General features: G+C 40.4%; 1 long non-coding RNA gene across 1 annotated transcript; it reads left to right on the forward strand.

The window, feature by feature from the left end:
• The first annotated feature begins 6,150 nt into the window (after nucleotides 1-6,150).
• Nucleotides 6,151-7,661, forward strand: LOC122142263. The gene is made up of 2 exons (XR_006158486.1): nucleotides 6,151-6,644; nucleotides 7,173-7,661. It is a non-coding gene; the product is annotated as an uncharacterized LOC122142263 (long non-coding RNA).
• Nucleotides 7,662-20,673: the final 13,012 nt, after the last annotated feature.

Genomic DNA, 20,673 nt, shown 5'->3' on the forward strand with positions numbered 1-20,673 from the left:
TCACTCTCAAGCTTTTTAAATAGTTAAAAGATGCTTGTTAAAACATCAATCACCTCTGAGAGCACTTTGCAAAAATCATATTAAGAACCTTACAGTATATCAAGATGCACTAGTAAAGGCATGTATTTCAAATAAAGTTTCTATAGAATAGAATAGAATTTAAAAAAAAAAAAATAGTTGAAATAACAATTCAGTTTTTTTTTTCATACAAAACTATCTCAAAAGATATCTGCTTCAGAGAACTTAAAATATAGTCTTCTATGTGTCATTTTTAGAACTTGACCACTCCTGTTGTCCCCGTGTGGAAAGGAATGGGTGAGTAAATGTGACCCTGGACCTCAAAACCAGTCTTAAGTCGCAGGGGTATATTTGTAGCATTAGCCAAAAATACATTGTATGTGTCAAAATTATAGATTTTTCTTTTATGGCAAAAATCATTAGGACATTAAGTAAAGATCATGTTCCATGAAGATATTTTGTAAATTTCCTACTGTAAATATATCAAAACTTAATTTTTGATTAGTAATATGCATTGCTAAGAACTTAATTTAGACAACTTTAAAGGCGATTTCCGGCGATTTAGATTACTTTTTTATGTTTTTTTTTTTTGTTCTTTCAAATAGTTATATCTCTGCCAAATATTGTCATATCCTAACAAACCATACATCAATGGAAAGCTTATTTATGATGTATAAATCTCAAAATAGCCTCATGACTAGTTTTGTGGTCCAGGATCACAAATGACATTAATTTTGGGATGAATTCTCCCTTTGATGTCTGTACTAGGTTTTAAAAAAATTTCTGTGGTATTTAGGTCTGCTATGCCTGATCGAACCTTGCTGATTACATCACTTTAGCTGCTGCTCCACAGAATATCTCTGCGTCTGTTTGGATATTCCTGAAAGTATTAGGAACAGTGATATTTAATCCGTTACAAAAATGTGTGCAACTCTTTTTATAATGTTCAAATATGGATTATAGCAGCATTGCATTTTGTGGAAAGAACGCTAAATGAAATGTAATTTCAACAGAAGAAGCAGAAGAATTTTTTTTTTTTTCGCAAAGGCTATGGCATGCCCTCATCTGACCATCATGTCTATATGAAGACAAATGAAATTTGAAGCTTAAATTGGATAACTTGTGACAGGAGTGGGTGTAACACCTGAGGGACACAGTTCAGACCTTCCACAGTGCACTTCCCAGGCATATTCCATTTCTTAACTGCAATATTCATGAATGAACTTAGTGAGCAGATGAAGTGTGACAGGTTAAAAGACTGTGGAGATGTTTGGAGACCTCGCTGTGCTTCTCACTGCTTCTCTCCGCATGATTGTCACACACATCTCTTGACAACATACAACGCTGGTTCCATTCACATCCATCTGCAGACAATCCCTCACACTGATTATCATATCTATTTCAGTAAGTAGATCACAGTGACTATTTGAATGCTTATTTCTTTGGGGGCAGCTGCAGAAGTTTCTGTTATTTGGCTTTTTGTTATTTGCACTCCTGACCTCTGGATCACAACTGATTCAAAGCACCTTGGGGCACCACAGCACAAACTGCACAAGGGCCCCAAACATCCTCTATAAACACACAATCCCATCTGTAATCTTAATGTCAGGGCTAATTAAAAAGCTTTTCATAAACTGAAACACACAATAAATGACTAAAAACTAATTTGATAAAATAAGAATCAACCAAAATAAATGATAGTTTTTTTCATAGACATTGAGATCGTCTCGGTTACATATGTAACCCTCGTTCCATGAAGGAAGGAATGGAGCTGTCACTTTCGGTGATGACCGATGAATTGGGATCTCGCCAGAGAGACCAATCCACTTCGAGAGTAACTAAACAAGCCAATGCACATTGGCATGCGATTATTGCATCCATTCCTCCATCCATGCAGAACCTTCCTCAGAGAAATCGGCCAGGGAGGGGCTGTCGCGAGGAGCATAAGTTCTGGGAACCAGGTCCTTTTGTGCCAGTATGGAGCTACTAACAAGACCTGCTTCTTGTCCTCCCTGATCTTGCACAATGTCTGTGCAAGGAGGCTCACTGGGGAGAATGCATGTCTGTGCAGGCCCCAGGGCCAGCTGTGTGCCAGTGCGTCCATGCCGAGCATTGGCTCGGTAAGGGAGTAGAATCCCTGGCAATGGGTGGTTTCTGGAGATGCAAACAGGTTTACCTGAGCAACTGCAAACCATCTCCAGATCATCTGAACCGCCTGGGGGTGGAGTCTCCACTCTCCTGGAAGTGCTGCTCGAGACAACTTGTCGGCTGCCGGATTGAACACACCCGGGATGTGAATGGCACGAAGGGACCTCAAATGCTTCTGACCCCTCAGGAGGAGGTGGCGGGCAAGTTGCAACATGCGACGGGAGCATAAACCCGCCTTTCAAGCTGATATACGCAACGGTCGTAGTGTTGTCCATGTAGACCAGAACGTTCCTACCCTGAAGGCGTCCTCTGAGGTGCCTCAGAGCAAGGTTTACTGCTAGCAACTCCAGACAATTGATATGCCAACGCAGTTGGGGACCCGTCCAAACCCCTGACACTGCATGTCCGTTGTATGTGGCCCCCCAGCTGGTGGCTGAGGTATCCGTGAATACCACAGCATGCCTGGATACCCGTTTCAGGGGCACCCATGCCTGGAGAAATGAGGGATCTGACCACGGGCTGAAGGTTCTGCGGCAGGCCGGTGTATTCTGAACCTGGTAAGTACTGTGTCAGCACGCCCACCTCGGGACTTGGCCATGGAGCCATTGCTGAAGCGATCTTATATGGAGCAGACCGAAAGATGGAGCAGACCGAAAGAATTTCAGTGGGTCCGCCATCCTGTCTGATAAAGTGCCAGAGGAACCGTGCCAGAGGAACCAACGGAGCCACCGACGTACCCACGGTGGGGCAGCGTGGTGGAACACAGGGACTTGGCCTGAGTCCTGTGACAGTCTGGCCTGTGACGGCAGAGGACGGAGTCTGGGTGTGAAGTGTAACACTCACCTGATTCCTCCATGTGCGGGAGAAAACACAGGGTCCCTGCTTGTGACAGCCTGGCTTGTGAAGCAGGGACTCGAATGCTACAGCCCTTACCTAGTTTCACGAATGGGCAGGAGGAGTGTCTTGGGCAACCCACTGCTTCCCGCTGGCAAGAGAGGAGGAAGGAAGTGACCCTGTGATGCAGAGTTTACAACTCTCTTCTTCTTGATACCCAGAGACTGAGAAACCGCTCTTTTTTAATATTAAAATTTTGGGTACCACTGGCTGCTGAGCCAGCGGCAGAACAAAAATAAAATGAAACAAAAGATTCTCCACCTTCCTTCGGGGAAGGGAGTTGTGCAGTCACCATCTCCCAACGTGCTGACTCCTCCATCTGCGGGTAGCCCGTCCCAGGGCCTTCAGCACTTATGCCTACCACCGGGTTTGGCAGGGGCCTAGATGGGCTGGGCATCCAGCCTGCAACCGGCTCCATTATGCTGCCTGGTGGAAGGCTGCTGCTGTTGCGTGGGAGCGGGGGCAGCCACAGGGGGGGCACCTACGGAGATGTGCAGGCTGAGGGGCTGCACATGGGGTGTAAGCAGCAGGTTTCCTCTGGTGCAGGATGTGTTTGATTGCCTAAGTCTGCTTCGTGCCGCCGAGAACTGCTGGGCAAAGCTCTCGATAGCATCCCCGAAAAGTCCAGTCCGTGACATGTGAGCATTCACGAACTGCACCATATCATGGTCCTTCATGTTGGCCAGACATTGCCAGAGATGGCGCTCCTGGACCACTAGCGTGGACATCGCAAAACCTAGAAACTGTGCAGTCACCTTCGTTGCTCAAAGTGCAAGGTCCATCACAGTACGCAGTTCATGCAGAACCGTCAGGTCGTGGCCACCCTCGTGCAGGTCTCTCAGGACTTTGGCCTGATGGACCTGCAGTAACACCATGGCAAGAAGGGTAGAAGCTGCCACCTCACAAGCTCTGTAAGCACTGCCATTTAGACCTGATGTATACCTACAGGCCCGTGAGGGGAGATACGGGTCACCACGCAAAGTGGAAGTGGCTGTTTGACACAGTTGCATGGCCACAGACTGCTCCACCATCGAGGGTGGTGAGAATGGAGGAACTACAAGATTTGTTTTGGGCAGTAAAAGGTGCCTTCCATGATCTTGTAAGCTCCTCGTGCACCTCCGAAAAGAATGGCACTGAGAGGCTGGGGGCGCTGAGAACCAGCAGGACCTCCACCGAGAAACCACTCGTCCAGCCTCGAAGGATCAGGACGCGGTGGAGGATTCCACATGAGCCCGACATTCTCGGCGTCCAGGGAAAGCATAGCTGTCATCTCTGGGTCTGGTTCGGACACCGCTGTCACAACTGAAGAGGGCAATTTTTTTTTTATCTTTAAAAAGACGCGATCACCCGTGTTGCTCTTTTAGAGATTGCTCTTTTGTGCTGAAGCACGCAGGGGAGCGGCAGTGATGAGGCTCCATTTCCTTCAGGTGTGCCCCATCACACGCCGCCAGCCCTGACTCGTCCAGCGCCCCTCCTCTCTCCCACACCCACTCCTATCGGGAGCCTGGTGAAGGGCGGCGATTTAGGACGGGGTGCCGGTGATTATCAGGGAGGAGGCAGCTGACTCGTCACAGTATGTATGTACAGTATATGATGATTTAAAAATAAATAAATAAAATTAATGAAAATTATTGGCTTGGATAAAGTGATGGAGATCCTTTGATATGGCACCAGAATTCACGGAGAAAAGCATAACACTGTTATTAAAATGCAATGTTGTTGTTGTTTTTATTATTATTATTATTATTATTATTATTATTACATATATAAATTTATAGAGTGTTTAGTATTTTTACATACTATTATAGTATTTAAAACTTTGAATTAACTTTTATTTTAATATAGGTTTTTTTTATTTTCAAATAAGTATTATTTTTATTAATTTTTATTTTTTCTGTTTATCTTTATTTTCATTTTAGTTTTAGATTTTATAATTTTAGTACTTTAACTTATACATTTCAGTTAGTTGGCAAGGCAAATTTTTTAATCTTATCAATATTTTGTTGTTTACTTTAATAGAATTTATTTTTGGTAATTGAAATAGTAACCTACCAGTTTTAGTTAGCAATAACAAAAAAGCTTACTGATTGAATATAATAAAATTAACTATTCACTTGCAAATTCAATATTCAATGAACATAAAAGGAATTATAAACATGTATATCTCTAAATTTATTGGTAGAAACAAAAATATACATTTTAGATAATTTCATTACATTAGTAACATACCTTTCGGTATATGCAGATGTCACGGAGTGACTTTGTAAGGGCGGAACTAAAAAATGACGGAGATTGGTTTCGCCCGGACCATAATTCTCAGACACCGGGAACTCCGGGAAGGGAAATCAGGGTTTTATTGATCGCAGGTGGATAGATGAACGGGGCGATCGTGGATTGGGCAGTATGAAGAGAAGGAGGAGTATAAAGAGGGCCTCAGAAACTGCAGAGGAGGGGGAAAGTTCTTTGTTTTATTTCAGCCGATACGGTGAGAGAGTTGGAGTGTTTGGGCGAGTACAGAGGAAAGAAGGCAGAGGATATTGTTGGCTGGGCAAAGACGGAGACAAGGGTTTGGCAGAAACAGACACCGGGCTGAGTATATTGGAATGTCTACGTAACTGTGAAATGCTCCATGGACATGTGTAACAAATTCTGAGTGGTTGAAAACAGGAAGACTCACTGGAAGTATCGCCGAAGGAGGCCTTTTCGACAGGGCACGTGGCAGCAGGAGAAGTATCCAGGAGCTGGAAAGAAGAGGGAAAAGAGACCTCGTGTAGTAACGGTGTGAGTACCCTAAACCATCGTACAGCAGTAAAATCATCTAGAGTGAACCATCTGTGAGCGTTTTGTGAGTTTGTGGCATAGTATGTGAGCGGCCCCACCGTGGAGGAGGATTGTGGGTGAGCCGGGACCAGTGAGCGAGAGAGGATGTTGGGCTGTTGTGGCGGCAACGTTTAAATCTGAATATTCGTGGCTTCACGACTTCCAGGAAGAGTCTTTGGTCAGACGGGGTGTTGACCCTAAATTCACCAGAGTGTGTGGAGTGCAGTGGGTGAGTCTTTGTCCTTTGCTGTGAGTGTATACACTTGAAAATTGCAGTGTTTGTGCTGTGTTGTGTCATCAACAACCACCTTTCAGGCCCGACGAAATCCTGTGAAGGAAGTGAATACCGAGGCGGGCGAAGAAAACATCTCCAATTATATGCCGTCGATGACATCCTGACCCTTCTTCCCCACGTGACGGTGGTGGGAAACAATTTCAAGTAAGAACAGTGTGGATCTATTGGGAAGTATTAATGGTGAGGAGTTGGCTGCTGTAGGAGGAAATCAGCTGTGCGTGTATTATTACCTGCTGTGGAGTTCTTCAAAGGTTCGCCCCTGTCTAGATCTCTTGACTTGTCGGTTGGTAGAAAGAAGAGGGAAGCGTTCGACCCATCCAGTGTAGTACACCCCGGGTGAGACAACTTACCTGTGTGTGACGCCAGCGGAGGCCGTGTTCGGCCCAACGCAACAGTTTTCGATCCGCCTCTCTATCAGCAGTTGGTAGAAGCCTCAGAAAAGGAACGTCTGACGTCTATTCCCTCGAAGGTCTGTGAGTTACATCACTTCCTGTTTCCCTGTATATTCACCGTAAGCGTATGCCCAAGTGAAGTCCCAGTTACATTTGATGTACTTACCCTATGCCCAAAGCTAAAGCCAGCATATTGTGTTGTACACTCGCCTGTATGCCCAAGTGAAGTCCCAGTTACCTTTGATGTACTTACCCTATGCCCAAAGCTAAAGCCAGCATATTGTGTTGTACACTCGCCTGTCCGCCCAGAGGTGAAGTCCCAGTTATATTGGATGTACTTACCTTATGCCCAAAGCTAAAGCCAGCATATTGTGTTGTACACTCGCCTGTCTGCCCAGAGTGAAGTCCCAGTTGTATTGGATGTACTTACCTTATGCCCAAAGCTAAAGCCAACATATTGTGTTGTACACTCGCCTGTATGCTCAAGTGAAACCCCAGTTGTCTTTCCTACGGACTTACTTGTGCCCCCGAGTGAAGAGCCAGCGGCCCCTCTGTCCACTATCCGTGTCCAGTCCTGTTACACTTACCTTTATGCTCTTGTGCAGATCTAGCGGGTCCCTTTGAAGCGTCTACCTGCATGTCGACTCGTCACTCAGGATACAGAGACCGTGGAAACCCCCTCCCGTACACTTACCAGTATGGTTTTAGTTGGATCCCGGCAGCCCTTGGGCAGTTCCCCCAGCATCTGGACGACCGGGAGTATAATCCGCTGGGTCGCCTCGGAGTTCGTCAAAAGTAGCAGGTATCCATTGTGCATCCAAACTCTCAATACTTACCACTTGTATCTGTTACGTCCAGGAAAGGAGAGGGCCCTGGACAGTCGTCCTGCAAGCCAGAACAAAGGGGCACTTGTGAATAAGCTGATTGTCATCACATAGCCAGAAGGAAAGAGGAGTGAAGAACTCACCTGAGATCTCCCGTGACGGAGTCTAAGAGACTCGAGACTGTTACTCTCCAAAAGGAGGGTTGGATTTTAGCCTCCCTTCCCCATACCCTTTTTTTTAGTAATTTAATAAAGTCTGTTTTAATATTTACTTACCGGCTCTCGTGTGTCATTGGGGTGTTCTTGGGACCTCCTCGAGGTGGAAATTAGGAAGGGGCGTGACTCACAACATCTGTGGTCCGCTCCGACCTGTGACACAAACATACAATAATGTATTTGTTCTAGAACCAAACTTGAGTTAGGCCCCTAAGTAGCTGGGGAGTCTCAATGCTTGGAGCACCTGCTCTGTGCTGGATATTGTAAACTATTCTTAGACTCCCTTGACAGTGTTTTTTGTGATTTCCAGTTTTTCTTTTTTTTTTTTTTTTTTTTTTTTTTTTTTTTTTTTTTTTCATTGAGAAATGTAGTTTTCCAGCAGACTGCAATCCTTTAGAGGCATGTCCTGGCTGTATAGAAGCTCTTTTGGTGACAGCAATCATGCATTTCACTTTTTTTGAGCTGTAATCTTGAGTGGCAGATGACTCTGTCACTCCAAACTATGGGGCCTGTGCTCACAACATTTCCCCTGTGTGATAATGCTGGAAAACAAGGTTTACTGTCATCCAAGAGTTACAACATAGAGAGATTGTTTGTTTCCTGATGCTGAACGCTACCGGCAATGATCTTCTGAAGACATGAGTAATATAAATTCAGTGTCACATACAGTATGTCATATATCACTGTCAGGAGCAAATATATGCAGCAAATCACACATCATATATAATCATGTGAAATCATATGCAGCTTCAGGTAACAGGGAGGAATAATATTGCATTAGTAATGGAAAAGAGCCTTTAAAGATCCTTAAACTAATACCCGAAGTATGTCAGAATAGATAAAATCAAATAATGCTTAAATGTCTTTCTATTTCAGTAATTTTCTTGGTTTTGTTCATGCTCTTTTGACTCCATTTATGCCATATACCTGTGCTGTAGTAGCATTTTGCTCCCGGCTCTCCATCAACACTGAACACACACCATGCTCTTTGCCTCACGGAGAGCTCCGTCGATCCCATCATCATGTGTGCAGTATGTATTTTACCCCAATTTCAAAATGCATTTATTCATATCAGCCTGTTTTGCATAAAGGCATGAGAAATTATTGAAAATGAGTCTGTTTACTGTGCTGCTCTGAGGTGAAGATTATGGAAATGTTTAGTGTTGTATCCTAGGAATATGTATAAAAAAATAAATAAAAAATCGCAGCCCGCCTCAAAGTCCCTGCCACAGAAATGCTTATCTAAAGTGTGGAACACTTCAAAATGATCTATATTTCTTCCGTTTAGGGCCAGAAACCTCTGGCAAATCCTTGGGTGCGTGTGTGAGAGAATGACTGACATGATTAAATACCAAACTGTAATTATTAGACAGAAAAAAATGATACAATAAGCACTAAACTGGTTCAAGGAAATGTTGTATAACAGTATGGGTTGGTTACTAGCAGTCATAATCGAGCAAGCTTGGCCTAATAAAGGAAAAAGAAGAAAGAAATACAATTTCAGTGGGAGTTGAGGGGGTCTATGATTATCTGGCACTGGTTGGTGATTATTGTAAGGGAGAACTAAATATTGTTAGAAAAACCTGAACAGTTTACTGTAGTTAAACTTGCATTGTGTTTAATTAGCAGAATGATTACTGATGCAGTGCACCTTACATTGAGATCAAAGAAAACATTGCTAGTTGAGATCTTCATCTTTGATATACCATTACACATAACTTTTTCTGCCTAAATGTAGTAATTTTTAACTTAACCTCTGAATCAATCGCATCTTTGATCACTTTTTCCTTTCATTTGTCTTTAAATGAATATATTTAATGTAACAAATGATACCCTGGAATCTTGCACTGGTTATTTTGCCCATTCAAGTTTTCCTTTGATCACTCATTTCCAGAATGGCCTGATTTATGATGTTAAACAAGGTTTAGTCAAAGCATTTTATACAGATCATGGCATATGATGGAATATGAGGTCAACCTCCTATATAGATTAAAAGGGCCACATCATACATTTTTTAGCATTTTTTCCCTGAAGTCCACTTAAACTGAATTATGTTCACATTGTATGTGACTGTTAGTACATGACCATTTTCCACCCTGTCTTTGAACCTTAGAATCAAACAAGCTGTTTAGTGACTCAAAGGCACCCCGCTGTTCAACCAGTATCAAACTTTTTTATAAAATAATTGAGTATTGTATATATATTTAACGTTGATACAGGTGAATCATACGGTGGCCAAGAGAGCTAAACGCGCTGCAACTTAAAAGGGGTCATATGATGCGATTTAAATTTTTCCTTTCTCTTTGGAGTGTTACAAGCTCTTGGTGCATAAAGAAGATCTGTAAAGTTGCAAAGACTAAAGTCTCAAATCCAAAGATATATTATTTATAAAAGTTAAGAGTCAACCACGCCTACCTAAAACAGCTCATTCTAACATGCCCCCACATGTCTATGTCACAACGTTGGAAGATGTGCATAACGCCGCCCAAATGTTCATGCAAAGAAAGAAGGCGTAACTTTTTTATTGCCGCCCCCGCCATGCTGTAGAGACGCTTTGTGTAGTGTTGTGAAAGCGAAACTACTTTGTTTGGTCACGAAGTGTGAGGACACAACTAGAAATCAGTGGTTAAGTTGTATTTACAACACTGTTTTGGAACAGTTTAACCCAAATATTCAGATGTGTGCAGCGAATTTTACGGAGGACGAGGACTGTTTCCTGTGAGAGTAGTCTACAATGCCGGTGTCTGTTTCTATAAAGTGGGGCAGTTCCAACTTTGCAAGGAAAGTCTGGCGCTTCTAAATAACAGTCTGTAAGTACGTTTTCATATTTGGTTTTGTTTACGCAGCAAGAAAGGCAACACAACGCATAAAAAGACAGTTTAAGCCATTATAATCAGTAATTATGTTCCCACTAGATGCAACACGTCTCGTTTATAATGGGTTTTATTGTTTTTGTTTTGTTGCACCGGGACACACGGCATCACAGGATGGTAAGGGGTGTAGCATTTCCGTCACACGCGTGAGGAATTCGGCCAATCACAATGCACTGGATAGCTGGCCAATCAGAGCACACCCTGCTTTTTTAGAACAATGAGCTTTGTAAAAATTGATGCGTTTCAGAAAGGCTGGGCATAGAGGAGCAACAATAATGTACATTATGTGGAAAAGAATGTGTTTTTTGAACCTTAAACCGCATAAACACATTGGATTACACCAAAGACACAAAATAATGTTCTTTTTAGCATTATCATATGACCCCTTTAACTCCATTTTTAGTCCCCCTTTCCTTTTAGTGTTTACTCAAATGACAACACAAAATTATAGTTTTTTTATGCAAGACTTGGAGGAATATGTGCAGGAGTTTATTGATCAATGCCACCTGGCTAGATGTGATGACCTCACCTTGATGGAGGGGTTTTGGTGTGGCCTGGACAATGATATCCACTTCATCATGCCCAGAGCCGATCTGTGTTGGACCCTAGCTAAGGATCGCCCCAGAGCCAGAGCCCCAAATGTCTGACCAGGTGCCGGCTGCACAAGCGACAGTGGATACAACAGTTGAGATTGCAGAGGTGTAGGAAAACTCTCCCCACTAAACCACCGCTGTCCGGTGAGCAGTCACTGGACACTGGGGAATTTAATTGATTTGGATACAGAAATGCTGCCTTTCCTGTCACATGAACTATCTGTCTGTCCTGTTACGGCCAGGGAGGCCATATATGAACTTTCTAACTGCCCTGAAATATCTGTCTGTACAGTTATAGCACGGGAGGCCGTTAATAAACTGCCCGTCTATCCTGAAATGACCATGGAGGTCATACCCAAACTGTTTGTCTGCCTAGAATTGTCTATCTGTCCTGTCTCAACCATGGAAGTTGTTGCCCTATCTCTAGCACTCCCAGTGCTGGGAGTGGCCATCTGGTGTGTGGGCAGCACACACCATCCCTGAACCCTCGGACTGCTCAAGATTCCCACCCACCTTCCCTTCAGCTCCACCTCTTCACCACTCTTCACCATCACCTCCGCTGTCTCCTGTCAGCCCCTCTGCTCACCCACCTAGTGTGGTTTCACTGCAGGTCTGCCAGTTTCTATCGGCGTCATGGCTGGAGGATCCCTTGTCTCCGCCACCAGCACCTGAGGCCCGGACTCCGCCTCTGCCCGTCGACCTAGTGGCTCTGACATGTATCTTAGCTCCCTCCTTTCCACCGTGGTCTGTCATTCCACCAGCTCCGCCACGCTCCCTCATTCCTCTGGTTCCACTTTGGTCGTTCGTCGACCTGCCCCCACTACAGGACTTCACTCCTCCGGCTGCACCTCGTCCTTTCGTCCCTCTGGCTCCATTGGGCTCCTCCCTCCCTCCAGCTCTACCTTGGTCCTCTGTCACTCCGGCTCCACCATGGCCTTCCGGATCCCCATCTGTGCCTCAGTCGCCTGTGCCATCTGCTCCGCCTTGGCCCTCTGGATCCTCTGCGTCACCCTGGCTTGTCGGCTCTCCATCTCCACCTCAGGCTCCTTTCCCACCTGTTCCACCGCTGTCGTTCGGCCCCCTGCCTGGAGTCGTCAGCCCTTCCTCCACCATGGCTCCTCCCTCCATCAGCTCCACCATGGGCCATCATGTTGTCTGCGGTCTGGGTCCTGTCTGGCTCTGTCCAGTTCATGGACTTTGAATTTATTTTCATCCATCCCATGTGTTCCTTTGACCTATTTTCTGTTTCCCCCTTGATTATGTTAGTTAGGTTAACCTTTGTCTAGTTAATAACATAATTTAGTCACTCTATTGTCTGTGTATTTAAGTTCCCTCCTTAGTTCCTTTGGTTGTCAGTTATTGTTAAATGTTATTCTGTATGTTAGAACCTCTTCATCCTATGGATTACCATTAAAAGGATGTGTTTATATGAGCTTCGTTATCGTCTTCATCATCTTCCTAGCAGCAGTGTGACAATATGTAAGGGATAACTCATTATGGCTGTTTTTATTTTCATTCTATAAATTTATAGAATGAAAGTGATACATGATTTTGAGCTTCTAATGTAATATGAATATTAGTCTAATAATAATAAAAATAAAAAAACATTTCTCATAAAGACATACTGCCCCGTTAGCTTTCCACCAACCTCAATGTTTCTCGCTAGCTTGTAAGTTGTTATTGATTTTGGATGACAGTAGCCCATTTATTGAAACACTGTGACATTGGGCCCTATCATACACCCTGCACAATGCGGCGCAAAGCTAGTTTCAGCTCGATGCAGTTCTTATTTTCCCGTCCTGCAGCGCGTTGTTTAAATAGCAAATGCATTTGCGCCCATTTGTGTGCTCATGGGTGTGCTTGTCTTAAAAAGAGGTGTGTTCAGGCGCATTATTGGCGCGTTGCTATTTTGAAGAACTGAAAATAGACTGCGCCATAGACCAACTCATGCCTGGTCTAAAGTCTGGCACAATATTTTTTCTTTGTTATTTAAAGAGCGCGTTAGTTATATGCGCCTATAGGCGGGTGCATAACACATGTACACTTTGCTTATTACCAATACAGGGATGCACAGCAGCACACAAACAATTTTAAAAATTACATTCTGCCATGTAAAGGGGATGGGAGATGAGACTCTGATTGGTATATTGCACGTTACACCCCCAAAACACCCATTACTCATTAGGAGAATAGGGACAACCCATTTAGACCATGTGCCCATTTAGACCATGCGCTGACCGTTTTTCCCATCGTTAAACTACCAAAAGTGGATTCGGACACGCCCTGAGTGCACCTGCGCTGTGCGCTTTAGACCATGCTCTTAGATCATTAAAATAGGGCCCATTGTCTGTATTTGTGAGTGGAGAGTGATTGCATTTTAGATAAACTCTGTAAATGACTGTAACGCAGGTACTTATGATGTAACAGAGGTGCTGGGGTAACACCTTGGAACATTGCAGACTGGCATCTTCACTATGAATTTAAGTGGAAATAGGCTCTCAAGGGACTCAAAGAAAACAAGTACACAAAAGCAAGAGCATCAGAGAGAGCCAAAAGCATCATGAGTGAAAATAGCCTTTGCCACCGATGTAAGATGAAAGACAAACACAGGTTGGGATCAAATCATCCACAGAGCCCTATAAACAATGGAAGCATAGGCTTTCCATAAGTCCGCTCACTGCATTCTAATTCTGAATGTTAACTATCATTATAAATAAATAATCATGATGGTTATTGGTTTAAAACTATGGTGACAAAGTGCTTGTCACTCTAGTTCCATATCTCGCTTGGCTCTGGTGCCATATTCAGCTAGATTTAGAGGATTCTATTACTTTATCCAATGCCAAATGATTATTGCTCATTTTTTTTTATTTTTATTTTTTATCTGTTTTCTGTGGTACACAGAAGGTGCTTTTGTATAAGCTGTGGCTTTAAAAATGACAAAAACACCATAAAAGTATAATAAAAGTAGTTCATTCTATTTGTGTGTTATATTAAATGTCTTCTGAAGCCATACAGTGAATAGCACTGCGTGAGGAACAGAACATCATTTAAGTCATGACTGATCATCCCCTCTGCCATTACATTCATCCCACACTCATTTAAACCTTTAAAGTTGCCTTTTGAAGCAATAGATCAAGTCTAGCATCACTGAGCCACTCACATCCCTTATAACTCATTGTTTGGAAAGTTTGGAAATATCTTTTTGAATGATGTGTTGGTCCAACAAAAAAATCTATATAAGATTTTTGTTTTTTTAACTGTACGCAGTTGTGTAAAATAGTATAATATAATGTACAGTATCATATATAATATATTTTTAAATATAGTATACAATGCATTTTTAGAAAATATACAGTATATAATATATTGACTATATATTTCAAAATATACACTACCGTCCAACAGTTTGCAGACAGAGAGTCTTTCTTTCTTTCTTTCTTTCTTTCTTTCTTTCTTTCTTTCTTTCTTTCTTTCTTTCTTTTTTTTTTCTTTCTTTCTATTATTATTAATACTTCTTTTCAACAATAACACATTTGATTAATCAAAAGTGACAGTAAAAACATTATAACATTACAAATATTTCTATTTCAAATAAATGCTATTCTCTTTATATATACACTCTATAAGAAAAATGGTTCTAAACAGTACCTGAAAGGTGTTCCTCAGCTTGTGACAATAGCAGAACCCTTTTTGGTGCTAAATAGAACCCTATAGGGTTTAATAAAGAACCATGCTTTGAAAGTGCTTGCATAAATAAAAGTCTTGCATAAATAACCTTTTTAATGATAGTTTATTTTCAATAATATTAGTATTATTGAATATTTATATAATTAATATTAGTTTTATTAATATTATTTGAATAAATTATTACTATTGTTTGTTTGTTTTTACCCCTCTATCTGCCTGGTCTTATAATATCTTGTAGCTTCTATTAAGGTTTTCATAAAAAACAACAACAACAACAACAGCATGTTGTGTCAGTTAGGTATTTATATTTTATTTAATGAAATGTGAAATTGCAGCAGAAATGATAGTGATCTAATAACCATTATTAGCACAATACACTAATAAATGACAATTAACATTGAACATAAATAAATACTTACAGAAGTAAAACAAAAATAGAAACAGAAAATAGTCTTATGAAGTTCCAGTGGAATACTGTATTTTCACAATCCTCTATGATGCCTGTAAGTCCATCATTATTTGTACTTGTGACCGTCTGTGAAATCCAGGCTAAAGTTTAAAATCTAATTATGAGATAACAAGCATCAAAATTTGATTTCAATCATTAATTTCACTATGATTTCAATCTTTGACATTGCCTTACTCAGGCAATATTAAAGATATCAAGGTTACATTTTCACAGAATGCTCTTTACATTATAAAGGATGATTTTATGTAAAACAGTAAATCACACACACACACAACTTTAGCTGGGTTTTCACAGGCAGAGTCACATTTTGGTGTGATTGAGTGGCAGTTTCTGTCTGCATATGACGAAGTTGTGAAATCATCTGAAATGCACAATTGAGTTTAGAGTTACAATGTGCTTCCTTCCATTTGTTTATGTAAAAACAATTGTTTATGAAGGCCAAAAGTAGTATGTGAGCACTTCACAATGTTATGTTTATGCATAAACCCAAGTAATAAATAAAAAAACAAAAATAAAATAAAAACATAAATAAATCTAACAATATGGACCATTAATTCAATATCTTTGTTACTTAGTGGAGATGGAGAAAGATGTATCCTTAACTGAACAGAGCTGGTCACACTTACATGTTCTCTTAAACTTAAAAGAGAAAAAGACATGACTGGTAGGAAACCAGTTACAGTTACATAAGTGTTGTGACAAATATATATATATATATATTTTTTTTCTGATCAAATAAATACAGCCTTGGTGAGCATAAGAGAAATCACTTGGCAGTAATTGCCCGAGTTGTGGACCCATATTCTCCACATCTACACTGCTTTGGCTCCAAAGTAAGAGGCCCTCCCAGCCTTCAGCTCTCCAGGCTGTTTTCTTATGTATTCAGTCAAGACAGCCAGTGCCCAGTATGACAGGATGGACTATCTGGCCAGACCAGTCTGATCATGCTAATGTGGCATCTGTCAAAGGCATGACTTGGAACACACTGGAGACTCACCACTGACTCTAATACGCAGTACCCCAAGCCACGACCACTCCGCTGCCTTCACACAAGAAGTGTCAAAAAAAAAATCTTGTGAGCCTAACAAAAAGCGACCACGGAGCCATAATCAGAACTTCCCAAAGCATCAAAATCATAATAGTTACTCCATGCATAAACAAGGATTTTTGCCGGTTCTCCAGGCTGTTTAGAATACCTCTTAGCATGTGGCGCTCAGATTTGTCATTGTCAACACTTTCTATGACAGATGCGAGTTAAAACTCATTACGGATGGGTCATCGAAAAGTTGCGAAGTTTCTTATTGATATGCTAGGCAGCCTTCCTCAGCCCAGTAGTTTTTAGAGATTAAATTCAGAGGTGGAAAAAACTAGCAGGCGGAAAAGGCGTGAATACATCTTATTTCCTGCTCTTGTCTGTGGTGCAAACATGCATAGAGATAATGCACCTCTCATGCATTAATGGATGGCTTACAGACAAGAGATGGGATGTAAATCAATGCATCAACAGTCCCCAATAAATCAGAGCCATCGCAAAGTGTTATCTTACCGCTGACAGAAAGGAGTTTGATAGTCCCGCTGGAATGTCAAGGGGGCATATTTACTTTACTCTCCCTGTGAAATCAAGCCCCCTTCACTTTTGCCTGTGCGTGTGAAGACGTCGCAGGCTGAGTGGTCAGTCCATCCACTCAGATGTGGCTTCGGTCTTGTCTAGCCACATCACTGCTCTCAGGTGCTCACAGGCCCCTTGTGGAAATGCTAAGTGCTTGCCATCAATCAGAGGTGACATCTGAGTCATAGATGGAGATTCTGGCAGAGGATATCCTGATGAAATAGAGCCGCAATAGTTACCTTTTTGTTGTGCTGTCCAGGTGATAAATATTTGCCCTCAAAGCAAATAGGCAGCTTATAGGTCTTGATATAGCATTAACAGAGAACTTGCTGTTAAAAATGAAACAAATGTTACCACCTTGAGCTCTGTTTTGATATTCTTTTTTAACATGAGAGTCCTTTTCACACCTCAGTGTTTTGGGTCAAGTGTGAACAAGAGCCAGAGTTGATATTCCAGAAAGCCCTTTTCTGAAATGCAGTAATGTTTACAAACACAATGAATGATTCAATGAACAACCAAAGCTTTCTGAGCCAAATGTATCAATGGCAATATAATCAATGGCAGTTGTATTATACCATCTAAAAAGACAGTACACTATAAAAAAAATAAATAAAAAAAAATCTAATTACAAATAGTCAAGATGTTGGTAAAGCCATTTGATAGCAACACTCCAAATGCGTAAATGTATATTTGGACACAGGTTAGTAAAAAGATACAATTCTATTCTATTCTATTCTATTCTATTCTATTCTATTCTATTCTATTCTATTCTAAGTATACCCAGGCATGACCCCAAGTGGTGTTCCAGCACCTGCATTTTTGGCCTCTTACTAGATAAGACTTTTTTTTTTTTTTTATGGTTGTTTCATTTAAATTTGGCTCATGGTATCATTTCTCAATTAAGCATGCATTTAAATTAATTCTGTGAGGCTGTATGGGCCCATGTGCCCTCTTCATCATCACTTGACATAAGCACAACAGTTACACATGCAAATCAAATATCCTGCGGTGCAGCATCCACATCTCTCTGACCTGCCTTCACTAGTTTTAACAATAGTGTTTGCCCAAAGCTTCGACATTGTTTATCACTACTGTGAAATTAACCAACAATTAAAATCTAAACGTAGCCAGCCTAACTTAGGCTATAGCCCTCCATTAAGCTTAACAACAAGAAAGCTAGGCTGGCGTTGGCTGCATAAAATAGTGTCAAGTGGGGTCAGAAATGGTACCAAAATGAATAAAAATGACACAATAAATCAGACTAGCTTTCTTATTATATAACTAGGCAATACCACACATAAGTTTGCTGTTTCCTGAATATCAGCACAAATGCAAATGTGATATTCACTTTATACAACAGTACATTAATATTAAGTTACTATTTTTAGACACATTATAGTCAGATTTGACTGTTTTGTTCTATTTTGCTATTTTTACTCCCCCCCCCCCAAAACACAGTAGAATAGTCTCACAGCAACACACAACAATGTTTCATTACTGAATGGATCTACATTTTAAATGAATTTGGTATGCCAATGATTCAATGACCCATTCATAAAGTCACTTTCTTGGTTCATGAAAGAATCAGTGGGATTGAACGAATCAATTAAATGAAGTATTCCGTGCCTCACTTATTAAGAATTGCCACCACCTACTGACCTACTGGTTTTAGTTTCTTTTCTTTTCTTTTTTTTTTTTTTTTTACAATGTCATTTAATTGTTTTATATTCAGTATGTTATAATTGAAACATCCCACAACATTATTCATGTAATTATAACTGCAGTGTAAATACATTCACAACATCATATTTTATTCTAACAAGTAACAAATGCAGGTAGATAAAGATTCTATTTTGTTCTATTCTAACAAGTAAACAACGTCCAATAAAGATTTGATTCTATTCTAACAAGCTACATAGGCCAGTAAAGATTCTCTTTAATTCTATTCTAACAAGTAATGAAGGTCAATAAAGATTTTATTTTATTTTATTTCAACAAGTAAACAAAGGCTGATAAATAAAGATTGTATTTTATTCTATTCTAAGTCATGTTGACTGATAAATAATAACTGTAAACTCAAAAAAAAAAAAAAAAAAAAAAAAAAAAAAAATATATATATATATATATATATATATATATATATATTATGTTCTAAATTCACAAGTTCAGATTTTATCTGATCATCAGTCATATGCTCTTTGTTGTGAAAACACAGACACCAGTTATTCTTGGGTGACTGCAACATGAATTATCAAGTAATGCTATTGATGTGAGTGAGCAAATCAAGAGAAAAAATCTTTACCTGATGCTGACGTGCACTCTACCATTGCAAAAACCAGCTATATAATATCAGTAATTTTATTCAATATTGGCACTGTATAAAGTGAAGCTTGGAAACATGTACAATAAAACACTAAAACACTTAAATCAGGCAATTTGACTTTTCTATGGAAGAAAGAGCTGCATCAAGGCATTAGGAATCAGGTCAGTAAAAACTGACTTTGCAGTAAAACTGTAGTTTCATTGTGTGTAGTGAAATGATGCACTTTCCTGAAAGAAATGAGGCCAGTGCCATTGTGGTGTGATTGAATTTTGTTCTTTGCTCATAGATGCAGTGTACAATATTTTGGGGCCAATCTTGACAGTTTAAGTAATGAGGAGGAGGATGACTTCCAGCTGTGCTCAGGGAGGAAAAGACATATTGCCCTGTTGAGTTCAGAAAGCTAGCACATGGCTCATACCTTTTGGAGCAAAGACTCTGAGGCAGTATCTGCTGATCTTCATGATGCAACCATGCAAGAAACAAATCATTTAACTCTTTCTGGGTCAGATAATGGGCCAGTTACAGTTAGGAATGTTAAACTTCACCTGTAAACCCTGACCAGAGAATTACCAACAATAAAATGCTTTAAATAAATGTCCAGATGGTTTGGTCTTTGCAAAATGAGCTCAATAGCCTAACTGAATACCTTAGATGGAGCTTTTTTTTAGTTAATGTTAAGCTCGAGAAATTGATTGGCTTTCTTTTTCCAGCTTCTTTCATAAAACTCTAAAACATAGGTTGGATGCTAGGTAAATGTCCCTAAAGTCCCTAAAGAAACTTTGTTTCATTGTTAACAGTATCATCAAAAGTTTAACACAAAAATAAATAAGATGTCCAAAGTACACAGCTCCCATCACGGACATGAAGTATTAAACATAAATTAAGAGTTTTGCCAGCATTGGGGGCTCAAATGTTCAATAAATTGATATCAGCTTCAGTACTTACACTTTTTAGACATTTAGATATCTAAAATGTGCATTAGAAGGTCAAAAAGATTTCACTTGATTTGATAGCACCTCTGCTAAATGCTCTTTCGCCGGATAGTTGCATAATGTCTAACAGCAAACCACACTTGCCATAATTGCTTTGCAGGTGTTGTTGCAGTCTGACTCAATGGAGTGGAGGGATTCCTCATTAGAGGGTATTTGATCTCAGCTCTGGGCTTTGTCCTCTCAATATGAAGAGTTTAAAATCCTTTTTCTGTTATATGATACACTATACAAAGTGCTTTTAGTGTTTTCAGTAGGCCTTGTATTTATTTCAAACAGGAAGGACTCATTCGGTCTTCAGTTTATTTAGAGCATGTAATATGGTTGACAAAATGTGTAGGTGGAATCTATCTATCTATCTATCTATCTATCTATCTATCTATCTATCTATCTATCTATCTATCTATACATCCATCCATCACTTAAAAAATATTTGTAAAATAATTATTTGTTATAATTATTTATAAGATTATTTATTTTAATTATTTTATTTTTATAATAATTAATTATAATGATTTTTA

This window comes from Cyprinus carpio, chromosome A5, assembly GCF_018340385.1.
Source record: "Cyprinus carpio isolate SPL01 chromosome A5, ASM1834038v1, whole genome shotgun sequence".
Lineage (NCBI taxonomy): Eukaryota > Metazoa > Chordata > Actinopteri > Cypriniformes > Cyprinidae > Cyprinus > Cyprinus carpio.